At 39.5% G+C, this 14,779-nt stretch overlaps 1 pseudogene; it reads right to left on the bottom strand.

The window, feature by feature from the left end:
* LOC125230306 overlaps positions 1 to 14,315 on the bottom strand; it is a 41,120-nt pseudogene extending 26,805 nt beyond the window's left edge.
* Positions 14,316 to 14,779: the final 464 nt, after the last annotated feature.

Here is a 14,779-nt window from a genome sequence, read left to right as displayed (position 1 = left end):
ATATTTTTTGTGGTTAGTAATTTAATTACTGTTGGCCTAATAGACGATGATTTCTTGAAAATATTGACTATCCTTATTTACCTACTTCAATCAAAAGTTAAGTAGCTCAAAGAATGCACTTACCTGCACGTCTACTATGTATTTGCTCATTGCCAGGTGTTTAGGGAAGTTGGGATCCTGCAGCGCTTTTAGCACATGGCGGTACGGCTCGAAGTACACTTCGCATTCTATCATGGTGTACAAATCTCCATTGTATAAGTCGAAATCCATTGCGGAGTCAATAATACTGACATCTAGCTGTAATGAAAAAAACAGCAATCTCACTTGATCGGAGCTCAAAATCGGTGACTATTCGTATCGCGATATTGAAAATTAAGGTTTTCGTTGTAGCATATAGACAGTTGTACCGTTCTTGATAGAGTATAGTACGAGTAGGTACTAGATGAAACTTCGAGGTTTGTTGGCTATCGCCAATTTTCACAGAAAGGTTTGTTTCATTGTTGTTTTAATCCAATGTGTACAAATACAAAGTATTACAGATTACACGAGATACCTACTTACTTACGTGAAAGATTTACTACTGATGTTTTTGTATTACCAAAGACATACGTAACTCCGTATCAAAGAGGATCGAGTATTAAAGACGAGAGTTACTGTCAAAGTAAAATGTGTAATCACAGTGCATATACTGCCATCTCTCGACACCGTCCTAAAACTTTTGAACCTCAGTTTTGACAATTTGGCCCATATTCTGAGCTTGATATGTTTTAAAATGTCAAATATTAATATTAGCGCCATCTAGCCGAGCGTACCCCAAAGGTGTATCGCCATCTAGCTCACCGTACCTCTTTTTGTATTGTTTTGGGGCACGTTTTTTTCTTAGATTTTATCTGTCTATACGAAGTTATATAGGTCTTTGCTCCGTATAGACCGATAAGGTCTAAGAAGAAAACGTACCTCAAAGCCATAGAGAAAAAGGTACGGTGGCCAAGATGGCGTTACACCTTTGGGGAACGCTCGGCTAGATGGCGCTAATATAAATATTTGACATTTTAACACATATCAAGCTAAGAATATGGGCCAAATTGTCAAAACAGAGGTTCAAAAGTTTTAAGCTTGTGTCGCGAGATGGCAGTCTATGCACTGTGATTACTGATTACACATTTTACTTTGACAGTAATTCTCTATAATACTCGATCCTCTTTGGTATTACTTAGTGACTCAGTTAAAGGGGTAGGATACCATTCATTACACAATATCAGGTGCATGGGTATGAACAGAGCTACATTAACTGTCATGCAGATTAGAAGCAGATTGTTAGCAATATTGTAAATAAAAGTAATAGGTAAGGTACATACAATTCGTTTCCTCAAAAGTTCTACGTCACGTTGCAAAATAGTTCCGAATAGAAAGCTTTTGCAATTATTTTTTGTGAACAATACGAGAGATCCAAATATAAATCTTTTGCTTTCCTTCCAATTTGTCTGCGTGAACATCTTTTCAGTGTCCTTGCCCAGTAACACAAGAGACCCAAATTGTTTTTGTGTGAAAAATGGTCTTAAAAATTTCACATTGCGGTAGACTCTGAAAAACATAGTTATTTTGATGACGATACCAACATACGATTCATTGTCTCGCTTATTTGAGGAACTTTTAAATACCTTAGTAAAATTGGGCTTTATATAATTTTTATTTACATTTTATGGATAGTATTATTAGAAATAGGTACTTAATTAATGTTCTTACCGAATGTGGTCATATTTTCTTTTCTTTGGGTCTTCCATGTATTGATCTGTGGAAATATGAAGGAATTAAGACAATACAAATTGGAACTTATACAGAACTAAGGAAAGTATATTATGTTAAGGTACTTTTTCCGAACATTTAATGCAGCATTAAGTACCCAATTTTAATTATGAAACAAATCAAAAAGTACCTAATTGAAATAAAACGAGTTCTGTTTTTCAGATTTTCTACATATCAGTTTTTCACAAGTGGCTCCTAGGTACTTGTTCATTTCCTGTCCTGTGCAGGGCTCAATGTTGGGACCATACTATATATACGGTCGACCTACAAAATGATGGTATCACTACGGCCAATATTGCATTATCGCAAAATTTAATGCATCAAAATGCACTGGAGGATATAGGTAACAAAATGGATAGGTATACTCACCTAAATGAACAAAAATAAATGACATAATTTTTAAGAAAAAAAAACCGCCGCCTTTGGAGTTCTGGTGATGAAAGCTACTTGCGAATGTTGGATTATGTAGAAATGTGTAGGTAGTTTTTTAAACTGCTTTTAATGCTTTAATTATTTAATGGCAACAAAAATCAATATACGTATACCGTTAAGGTTTGAGGAGTTTCCTCAATTCCTCATGAATCCGATTATAAGAAATCGAAGCTTGTCAAAATTTGACTTGAAAAGTCAATATGTTTAACAAATATAACTAAATAAATGTTACTGTTCTGAACTTAAATGCATGCTGTTCTTATAAAAATACCAAAGTCACTATTAAGTGTGCCGTTCAGATTTGAGGAGTTCGGTTCTGACCATCATCTGCAGTTCCACTGCACCAAATGTCACTATTCTGGACGTAAGTGCATGCTGTTCTTATAAAAATACCAAAGTCACTATAAGCGTGCCGTTCAGATTTGAAAAGTTCCGTTCTGACCATCATCAGGAGTTCCACTGCACCAAATGTCACTGTTCTGGACGTAAGTGTATGCTGTTCTTATAAAAATACCAAAGTCACTATAAGCGTGCCGTTCATTTGAGGAGTTCCGTTCTGACCATCATCAGCAGTTCCACTGCACTAAATGTCACTGTTCCGTACGTAAATGCATGCTGTTCCTTTAAAAACACAAAAATCGCCATATGTATGCCTTTCAGATTTGAGGAGTTCCCTCGATTTCTCCAGGATCCCATCATCAGAACTGGGTTCTGAGAAAAATGGGACCAATCTGTATGCATTATATACATTCAAACAAAAAAAAATTTCAAAATCGGTCCAGTAACGACGTCTGCGTCAGATATCGAGGAACAAACATAAAAAAAAATACAGACGAATAGGGAACCACTTTCTTTTGAGAGATTTGAGGCGGCGGTTAAAAAGTACTTACCTACATTACATTTTACGCTGAGGAAAGGAAGGAGATTACATTTTATGCACTTTTTCAGGATAACTTCACTTTGCTCTGCGGCCTACAACTGCATTGCATGACAACACAGAAAAATTAAAATTAAGACGGCAGCACGCTCAGCTCGCGGCAGCTCAGCTCGCGGCCCACCGACCTCATGTAGAGACTTACGTATCCCCTCCTGAGCGGGCCGAAGCAGTCCTCGCGCAGCAGGCGGAACTGCACGTCCAGGTAGTGGTCCACGTCCGCGTACGCGCCCTCCACCACGTTGGCGCGCAGGAACGGCCGCCGCTGCAGCAGCTCCGCGCCCGACGGCAGCACGCTCAGCTCACGGCAGCTCAGCTCGCGGCCCACCGACCTCATGTAGAGACTTACGTATCCCCTCCCTGAGCGGGCCGAAGCAGTCCTCGCGCAGCAGGCGGAACTGCACGTCCAGGTAGTGGTCCACGTCCGCGTACGCGCCCTCCACCACGTTGGCGCGCAGGAACGGCCGCCGTTCCAGCAGCTCCGCACCCGACGGCAGCACGCTCAGCTCACGGCAGCTCAGCTCGCGGCCCACCGACCTCATGTAGAGACTTACGTATCCCCTCCCTGAGCGGGCCGAAGCAGTCCTCGCGCAGCAGGCGGAACTGCACGTCCAGGTAGTGGTCCACGTCCGCGTACGCGCCCTCCACCACGTTGGCGCGCAGGAACGGCCGCCGCTGCAGCAGCTCCGCACCCGACGGCAGCACGCTCAGCTCACGGCAGCTCAGCTCGCGGCCCACCGACCTCATGTAGAGACTTACGTATCCCCTCCCTGAGCGGGCCGAAGCAGTCCTCGCGCAGCAGGCGGAACTGCACGTCCAGGTAGTGGTCCACGTCCGCGTACGCGCCCTCCACCACGTTGGCGCGCAGGAACGGCCGCCGTTCCAGCAGCTCCGCACCCGACGGCAGCACGCTCAGCTCACGAAAGCTCTCGAGAGGTTCTATTGTAGCAGTAGTATCCTTTTTTCTCTGAATTTGTGACTGTAAAAGGAATTTAATTATCTTAATACGTACCTAAGTGCCTACATCTTCAATGTTTTAAATTGTGCTTTTGGTTTTACGTTCTATCAATTTTATTTTTATTAACATGTGCAATAAAAAGTAGGTAAACTAAATGGAGGTACCTGCTTTTTGATTCGGTCCCGTATATTAGTTATTCTAGCCGCATATTCTTCGGGTAGTTCAAAGTCATGCTTTTCTTTTAAGCCCTCCAGGCAACTCTTGCTAGTGGCCTCAATCAGCGCTCCACATTTTCTGACCGCAGTCGCCGGCGACACATTTATGACACACTCACAAAAGGTCATAAAGTTGCTCCAAAATTCCTTTTCCTTCATCCAGTAATGCTTGTTAAACAGTTTGTCTCTACGGCTCTCTATGTAAGGCAGTTGCATTAAATACAATTGTAAATTATCAATGAATTTAGAGTTACATATTTCCAAAAGCAGCAGTTTTTTTGATTCTTCGAACGAAGACTTCCATACGTTTGTTACGAGTTCAAAGACTAGGGCGAATACATCTCGATTGCGATAATCTGGGGGCGAATCGATAAGTTTCTTGAAGCCTTCCTTTTGGCGGTTTATCTTCTCTATTATAATAACACTTTCAGAACGGGATATCTCTTCCAAAGTGTTGCAAGACATGTCCCGAACATAGGTGCTTTGCTGGCGTTTTCTTTGAGGATGTTCATGCTCATTACTATTTAGGCTTTGGTTAGAGAGACAAACTAAACTAGATTTATTTGGATACTTGCTTTCTTTAGCGAATGGTTCTTTTATCTTCTTTTCCTTGGTTTGCTGAAGTAAAAATTGCTCAAATGTTGGCACAGTAGGGACAGATGCATGTGTTGTTTCGAGTCCAGCTGCAAAGTTATGTTATGAATGTTATATTAATTGACACATTTTTTTTTAGTTTATGCTTGTTGTAAAATCAGCTACGGAATTGGTTCATGTTTGCAGTTGCACTAGGTACTACAAGGTCTACATCTCTACAAGGTACCTACAAGGCACAGATAAAGTATTGTCATTAAATATTTTCCAAAAATATTATGAATAAAACACTGTACAGATGTAGTGCGAAAAGGGCTTCCTTCATAGTCTTCATACTTCTCAATATCAGTACATCTTGTACTGAGACTGACTGAAATAACATGACACATTCGTACGTTTCCGTAACAATACGAAGACAAATATTTTCGTACTACATCTGTATTTGATTTATCGGATATCTATTATGACTATACAAGCAAATGATAAATTGTTACACTAAATATTATTCATAGGTATTTTGTTTTCAAAAAGGTTAAAATGATAATTCAATTCAAATTTACCTTCATTCTGTTTTTGTTGTCTAGCGCGCATGGGTGGGGGCCTATAAAATTTGCTAGGACCTGAGCTGCTGGACCCAGAGGTTGGAACCGTGGCTTGGACTCCAGATCCTGAATTGGGGTCTTTATTTTCAGACTCAGCATTATTCTTATTAGCTCCAGGAGTTTTAATCGCAAGATCTTCGGTAGTTACATTAGGCTTTATGTTGCAGGTGCTATTAGAGTTAACAGCTGTTCGCCAGTTGTGTATTAGTTTTTCGCCACCTGTTCGCCAGTTGGTTCCAGGGCAGGGAGCCGCGAGATCTTTAGTACTTTCAGCAAGCATACTAGTATCTGCTTGTACACCTGCGATCCCATCGGTATCTTCATTTGGGCTACTGCTGACAGTTTCCGGGCCTGTAGTTGACAGTACCTCGTTATCTTCACATGTATTACTGCTGATGTCTTTATGGCTTGTAGCCACGATTCCATCGCAACATTTATTAGGGTTATCGCTGATGGTTTCCGATCGTATAACCGATAATCCTTCGTTAGCTTCATTTGTACTACAATTCTTGGTTTCAAAGTTTTCAGCTGCGAGGCCTTCGCTGTCTTCGGTTGGGCTACTGATGTTGATTTCAGGAGCAGCTGCAGCTGGCTGGTCTCTGATAACTTCATTTGCATTATTGTTGTCGGTATCATGTCTTACAACAGCGTTATCTTCGCTGCTTGCATTAGGGTTCAGGTGTCCCGATTTTGGACTTGCACCTCTTAGTTCTTGGATCTCTTCACTTGTGCCTCCGAGTTCAAAGCATGCACCAGCGAGAGCATCGCTACTTCCGGTTTTAGAACTTGTAACAGGCAGTACTTCACTATTTTTATTTTTAGCACTGCCGCTCATTTCGAGACGTCCTTCACTATATTTCTTACAAATCGCTTCAGGAGTCGCAGTCACAGCTGCGACCTTTTCGCTACCATCATTTAGGCTACAGCTGTTGGTTTCAGATCTTGTATCTGTCAGTCCTTCGCTAACACCAGTTGTGCTGCTTCTTCTAGTTTCAAGATTTACAGCTGCAATGCCTTCACTACCTTCATTTGGTCTAATACTGATGTTGCGAGGGTTTTCAGCAGCAAGTTCTTCACTGCGATCATTTAGCGTAATACCTTTAGCTTCTTGCCCTGGCGGACCTGTAAAGTTGATCAAATAAATATAGTTTGGGTGCTGCTATAGATATTAAAATTATTTAAATAGAGCGAACAATTGGCAACAGGAGATAGAGGCTGCATATCCTTGATATCTCTGTCTGATTTTTGTAATTGTGTAGGAGACACATATTACCAGAGGATCTATCATGTAGTTGCAGTTACATATACATACATGTATATTAATTGCAAAGAAATTGAAACAAAGTACACTGGCGATAAATTCAATCAGACAGGTATATTTGACCAATTCCCGTTAAGTTCCATTAGGTTTCCCAAAATGTCCCAGGTTGATTGTATGAAACTTTTCTTTTTTGTTACCGAAAATGCATAGAAATCTGGTAACAAAAAAGGAAGCTTTCATACAAACTACATAGGACATTTTGGGAAACCTAGTGGATCTTGCTCAGCATCATGGACTCTATCAGCCTACCAATTTTTATCAAAATCGGAGACGTGATCCAAATGTACAAACATAACGGGAATTCCTCATTTAAGTATCTTACTCTTTATTTTCAACCCACAATTAATTGTTGAAAAAGTTCTCAGAATAACATACAACAACAACAACAACATACAATCACGCCTGTATCCCCAAAAAGGGGTAGGCAGAACACATGAAACTACTAAAGCTTCAGTGCCACTCTTGGCAAATAAGGGGTTGAAAGAAAACGAAACTGTGACATTGCAGTGACAGGTTCTCAGAATAAATGTACAGTAAACATTATTGTGATGTTAGTTAAATGACGTTTCCTTCCTGCTATTATGAGCTTGTAAACGACCCTTATAATAATTGTTTTGTATGAAAAAAAAAATATTTTATCTAAGTACGTTTCTTATGTCCTAAACTGGTGGTATGTACAGTGTGTAAACATATTTATTAATAGTAATGTAACGCCATGTCTGCTGAGTTGCAAAGCGGCCCATTGTTTATCGAAGGTACCTCTATACTCAGGGCACAAAGGAACGATTGTTATGGTGAGGTTCTGAGTATAGAGGTACCTACGATAAACAATGGGCCAGTTATAAAACATTTGATAGTTAATGTAGTTATAATAATATTATAATAATGTTATAATAATATTAATAAATAAATAAAATAAAAAAGCCTTTTATTTCGAGTCCAAGTTAAGCCAGGGGCGGCTCACTCCGCGATTCTATCGCCGCGCTACAAGTACATGCCGGCGGCCGCGAGTTCGCGGCCTAATCAGGGGTGGCGCGCGTGCTCACGGAACGCACGTTCGCACTTTGTAATGTTGCTTTACGTCCGAGTTTTTTTAAGGTTCATATGCGATGTCCGCATGTGGAATGGCTAATAATACTTAGTTAAATAGATATCATGAATAATAAATACCATAGGACATTTTTAAACAGGTCTACTACTGATTAACTCCCCCAAAAAGATTCAATAAGGCTTGTGATGTTGGAACTCAAACAAAAATATATAAATACTATATATATACCTAGAAAGTAACCAAGACTTGAATATAATAGGATAACATTTTATCTGAGTATTAATGCGTTTTAGTCCATAGGCAACCCTATCGCCGGGCGCCGCGCACGTGCGGCTCATTTCTTTGTAAGAGTTTTGTAGGCATTTAAAAAGGCGGCATGTCGTAAACATCAAAGCAGTGGGCCTTCTGTACTTGTACTATTATATATTCTGTGGTTAAGCTATTCTATTACATATCATCGAATGTCGTCACAATTTATAGTTATATTCTAATTACCTAATTATGTCAATGTTAATTTAATTTAATTTATAATTTAATCTTAATTTAATATTTAATAAAATTGTGATATAAAATTGTGGTATTTATTTATGGCGGACAAGAACCCCTCATCGGGTGAAGGCCTCCTCCAAGGACTTCCATCGATCCCTGTCTGTAGCTACATAGTTCCAGTTTTCTCCAGCTATTTTATTTATGTCATCAGTCCAACGGCTATTCGGCTTGCCGGCGCGTCTTTTTCCTGCAGGTCCCCTCCACGTGGTAGCTCTCAGAGTCCAGCGCGAGTCAGACAGCCTGGCAACATGCCCTGACCATCTCCATTTTTAGGGTTCCGTAGTCAACTAGGAACCCTTATAGTTTCGCCATGTCTGTCTGTCCGTCCGTCCGTCCGTCCGTCCGTCCGCGGATAATCTCAGTAACCGTTAGCACTAGAAAGCTGAAATTTGGTACCAATATGTATATCAATCACGCCAACAAAGTGCGAAAACAAAAAGTGGAAAAAAATGTTTTATTAGGGTACCCCCCCTACATGTAAAGTGGGGGCTGATATTTTTTTCATTCCAACCCCAACGTGTGATATATTGTTGGATAGGTATTTAAAAATGAATAAGGGTTTGCTAAGATTGTTTTTTGATAATATTAATATTTTAGGAAATAATCGCTCCTAAAGGAAAAAAAGTGCGTCCCCCCCCCCTCTAACTTTTGAACCATATGTTTAAAAAATATGAAAAAAATCACAAAAGTAGAACTTTATAAGGACTTCCTAGAAAAATTATTTTGAACTTGATAGGTTCAGTAGTTTTTGAGAAAAAACGGAAAACTACGGAACCCTACACTGAGCGTGGCCCGACACGCTCTTGGCCAATTTTTGTGTTTGGGCGTGCTTGAGTGCGTCTATTAATTTTGTTACAGCTCTTATGTTTATGTGAGGTATTCTCTGCACTTTTTTAATATTTAGCAAGCCTCTCTCCATGGCTAGAGAGCCTAGCTAGAGGGCATGTGGTTATTTTTGACTTAACTTTTGCAGTAAACACCCAGGTTTGGCTTGCATAGGTCAGCGAAGGCAGGATACACATATCCATGACTTTTTTCTTAATTTTCATATTCATATTGCTTTTCAGGATTTCTTTCAGGCTCCAGAATTTATTCCAGCTTATTTTTACTCTTCGGTTTACTTCTTCTTCGTTACGTTGGCTGTTAAACGATATATTATGTGTTCATAAAAACTCCTACCGTTATTTTATACCTACCAATTTATAACACTTAACCACTCAAAACACTGTTTTGAAAACAGAATAAGGGTACATTCAGCCACTTCATAAGTGGCTCGAATTTTTTAACCATCCGGCGTAGCCGAATGGCAATCGTCGACGCCAAACGCCGACAGAAATGTAGTCTGGCTCTGTCGCGCCAATACGCAAGAGCAATAGAGATAGCTAATACGACACAGATATTATCGTGAGCGTTTGTGCATTTCGGCTACGCACACAGCGTGGGAAGCGTTTAATACCATGCATGACGCATGATAACTTGGCAAGTAATGTAACTAATGATCTACACTCTACTCTACAGGTAGGTGTAGGTTAGGTATGTAAGTATTAGCAAAGACATATATAACTCCGTATAGCAGTGGCGGATTTGCAGTCCTAGCCGCTCTAGGCCCCAGGCCATGTGCCGCCCCTTTCTCAACACCCATAATTATAAACTAGATGCGTAGTTACGTACACGTTGCGTTGCGATTTGCGAATGTCGTTACCAAATTGGCGTACCAAACCAAGTCATCGCGTAATAGATAACAATAGGTAGGTACCATCCTATATATTTAACTAAAACGACTTAACTTTTATATGTCGGAGCCGGTAGCTCTACGACATCAAGGGGCAGGCACCAGCTCCATGGTGGGCGGAAACGGTGGGCATATCACGCACACAAGTCCAACAAATGTTTATGCAACTGGTAACGAATATTACTAATATCAAAACAAACACAATCACTTAAGTTCCAAAACACAAAAAAATCACACCAACTCAAAGCTACTAAGTTATCAGAACCGGAAACGAATCCGTGGGTCAAGTGGTACACTACTAGTTACTTAAAGCGCACACGTAATCTCACGGCACGGTTATGGGATAGCGCGCGGTCGCGTGTCTCTATTCATCCATGTCCCAAATCTTAATGCCCTCTCGGCACCTTAAGGAATGCTTACAACAAATATTTTAATTAATTTCATTACGTACCACATCGGACCCACGGCTACGTTCGGCGGTGTTTACAATATCCGCCCCGTCTCAAAGTACAAAGACATCACTGTTACAATTCCGCTAATGCTGTTAACGTAAACATTGGACCAGGAATGTGGGCCGCCTCCACGGGCCTCAGACACTATAAGGTTACAGGTGCCTTGCGCCGACATATTATATGTACGATGTACGAATTAAATATTTATACCTTGATACGCAAAAATGGATACGATACTTACGCGAGCCTATATAATATTAAGATACTTTGCATTCGAGTTCTTTGTTGTTAATCTTGTTATCCTCAGTGATTTTTTTTTGCCACGATTTGCCGCCCTTGTAATCTGGCCGCCCTAGGCCCGGGCCTACTGGGCAAATCCGCCACCGCCGTATAGACAGATAAAGTCTAAGAAAAAACTGGCCAAGAGCGTGTCGGGCCACGCTCAGTGTAGGGTTCCGTAGTTTTTCGTATTTTTCTCAAAAACTACTGAACCTATCAAGTTCAAAACAATTTTCCTAGAAAGTCTTTATAAAGTTCTACTTTTGTGATTTTTTTCATATTTTTTAAACATATGGTTCAAAAGTTAGAGGGGGGGGGGGGGGGGGGACGCACTTTTTTTCCTTTAGGTGCGATTATTTCCGAAAATATTAACATTGTCAAAAAACGATCTTAGTAAACCCTTATTCATTTTTAAACACCTATCCAACAATATATCACACGTTGGGGTTAGAATGAAAAAAAAATCAGCCCCCACTTTACATGTAGGGGGGTACCCTAATAAAACATTTTTTTCCATTTTTTATTTTTGCACTTTGTTGGCGTGATTGATATACATATTGGTACCAAATTTCAGCTTTCTAGTGCTTACGGTTACTGAGATTATCCGCGGACGGACGGACGGACGGACGGACGGACGGACGGACGGACGGACGGACAGACAGACATGGCGAAACTATAAGGGTTCCTAGTTGACTACGGAACCCTAAAAACCGGCCAAGAGCGTGTCGGGCCACGCTCAGTGTAGGGTTCCGTAGTTTTCCTTATTTTTCTCAAAAACTACTAAGCCTATCAAGTTCAAAACAATTTTCCTAGAAAGTCTTTATAAAGTTCTACTATTGTGATTTTTTTCATATTTTTTAAATATATGGTTGAAAAGTTAGAGGGGGGGGACGCACTTTTTTTCCTTTAGGAGCGATTATTTCCGAAAATATGAATATTATCAAAAAACGATCTTTGTAAACCCTTATTCATTTTTAAATACCTATCCAACAATATATCACACGTTGGGGTTGAAATGAAAAAAAATATCAGCCCCCACTTTACATGTAGGGGGGGTACCCTAATAAAACATTTTTTTCCATTTTTTATTTTTGCACTTTGTTGGCGTGATTGATATACATATTGGTACCAAATTTCAGCTTTCTAGTGCTAACGGTTACTGAGATTATCCCCGGACGGACGGACGGACGGACGGACGGACGGACAGACAGACATGGCGAAACTATAAGGGTTCCTAGTTGACTACGGAACCCTAAAAACGTACCTCAGTACCATACAGAAAAAGGTACGGTGGCCTAGGTGCATGGCTGAGCGTACTCCAAAGATGTAATCTTTGGGATACGCTCAGCTAGATGGCGCTAATATTAATATTTGACATTTTAAAACATATCAAGCTAAGAATATGGGCCAAATTGTCAAAACTGAGGTTCAAAAGTTTTAAGCCTTTGTCGATAGATGGCAGTCTATGGACTGTGATTACACATTTTACTTTGACAGTAACTCTCTATAATACTCGATCCTCTTTGGTATTAGCTGTGGTATTAGTCATATTGCTATCGTGATCTATAGGTATTCATTATGTGCAATAATAATCGTTTAAGAACAATAAACTGCATTAAATCAGGATTACAAGAAAAGCTTTGTACCTACGCGGGCTGCGTGGCACGCTGTCTAAGGTTTCGCACTCCGTCCGATCGGAATCCGATCCGAAACCGTAAAAATAAGATCCGTAGTAGCCATAGAATATGTATATGGTAATTTACGCACTAGATCCGAAGAATAACGGAAAGAAATCAGATGACGGAGATCGGATCGGACGTAGTGTGAAATCGCTCTAATGGTAGGTATAATAAGATCTTACTTTTAATTCAGGTAAAAGTTGCATAAGTAAATACTTAGAAGTAGATATATAAGATGTAGCGACTGTAACCTTGTTGGCTAGACCCAAAGACATATATAACTCCGTATAGACAGATAAAGTCTAAGAAAAAAACGTACCTCAGTACCATACAGGAAAAGGTACGGTGGCCTAGATGGCATTACACCTTTGGGGTACGCTCAGCTAGATGGCGCTAATATTAATATTTGACATTTTAACACATATCAAGCTAAGAATATGGTCCCAATTGTCAAAACTGAGGTTCAAAAGTTTTAAGCCTGTGTCAAGAGATATCAGTCTATGCACTGTGATTACACATTTTACTTCGACAGTAACTCTCTTTAATACTCGATCCTCTTTGCTAGACCGGCAAGTCTAGATTATTAATTAAGCGGAAATCATCCATAAATAATCTAGACTTGCCGGACGAACTCGCGTATGTTACGAAACTTTCAGAACATAACTATTCATAAACATAATTATACAGTGTGTAAATCTTAATGGTGGTAAGTAAAGCACATAAGAAATGTAATTTGACAACTTTAACTTAGAATTGTCAACGTTTCAAAATTTTCAATGTCCCTAAATAGAAAACCATTTCGAAATATACGCCTGTAAATCACAAAAAAAAAAAATTTTTTTTAATTAAGAGGAAATCCTCTTAATTAATAATCTAGACTTGCCGGTCTAGCCAACAATGTGACCTTGTCGCTATCTCTTCGAAAACGAAACGCTTTCTCTCTATCACTCGTCCATATTAGTGGGACAGTGATAGTGTGACGATATAACAGCCATTTAGAGGTAGTGCATTTAGTTTGGTTTAGTTTATTTATTTCATAATGGTAAATTACACTATAAATTATTCTACGTTAACCTATAAGAATTTACATTATGATGGCAATTATGTACAGTGCATACAAAACTTTATCTACATTCGGGATATACCAAAAGGCGGAAATACTATTCCTACAACTTCATATTCTTTAAAATTACCTGATCCGCCATGGTCTTCGTCCATGGTGATGAGTTTTCACCGCGAAAGCCCCTTTTGGGCGAGGCCGGCGAGGGGTTACCCGGTACCGGTGAATGTATCTGTAATAATGTAGTTATTTTAAACGAAAATCTCATTTAAGTATTTCATCACAGCTATTTGTAACGAATTAGATACTATTTAATATTAATTAAATACAAATTGTATATAATTTTACGTATTTAGGCCACAGGCGGTCAAACATTAGTCTTGACGCGCAATAGAAGGTACCTAAAGTACAGAACGATTGACTAAGTCGCAGATAAATTAACTGTAAGAGAACCATAACTCAGAGCTAGGTACAAATAATATACCTAAGTTTACAAGCATTGCAATAAGTACACCTAGTTTTGTTGCCGGTTTTAGTTTTTTTATCGCATTTTCTGTTTTATAATGTCATCATTAAATATCTAATAAAAAAACTCACCAAAACAGTAACTGATGATATTGAAGTCTCTGAAAATGTCAATGCGCACCAGCTCTGTACGAAACATCAAACTGAAGAATGAAATGAAATGAAGACTCAACGATTGTTTTTGTTTATATTTTACTAGAACAGTTTTAGTCCCCATCTGATTGGTTCAAAGTTATCCGAAGTATTTCACGGGATTGCTGATTGGCTGGTTGACTCTATGGTCCGGTATTCCCCGAGGCTTGAACATTATAGACACCTATGTTGCCAGAAACAAAAAGTATGTTTTGGATACTTGCAATTTTAGCACCTTATTAAAAAAATGTCTTATTTCTTCAGAAAGTATTGCTTTCCATTACTTTTTATGTGGTTGTCGAGATCGAGATTGTTTTTATAATTTAATATCTTAATATTGTTGCGATATGGATAGCAAAAAATAAATCCAATAAAATTGTAACGTGATTCAATGCTCAATGATTGTAACGCTAACGAAATAATATTTACACATTACCTATGTGTAAGCGCCATATTGACAA

Source organism: Leguminivora glycinivorella, chromosome 10, assembly GCF_023078275.1.
Source record: "Leguminivora glycinivorella isolate SPB_JAAS2020 chromosome 10, LegGlyc_1.1, whole genome shotgun sequence".
NCBI classification, from domain to species: Eukaryota; Metazoa; Arthropoda; class Insecta; order Lepidoptera; family Tortricidae; genus Leguminivora; species Leguminivora glycinivorella.
The sequence above is the reverse complement of the archived record's forward strand: the minus strand, read 5'-3'. Positions and strand labels throughout refer to the sequence as shown.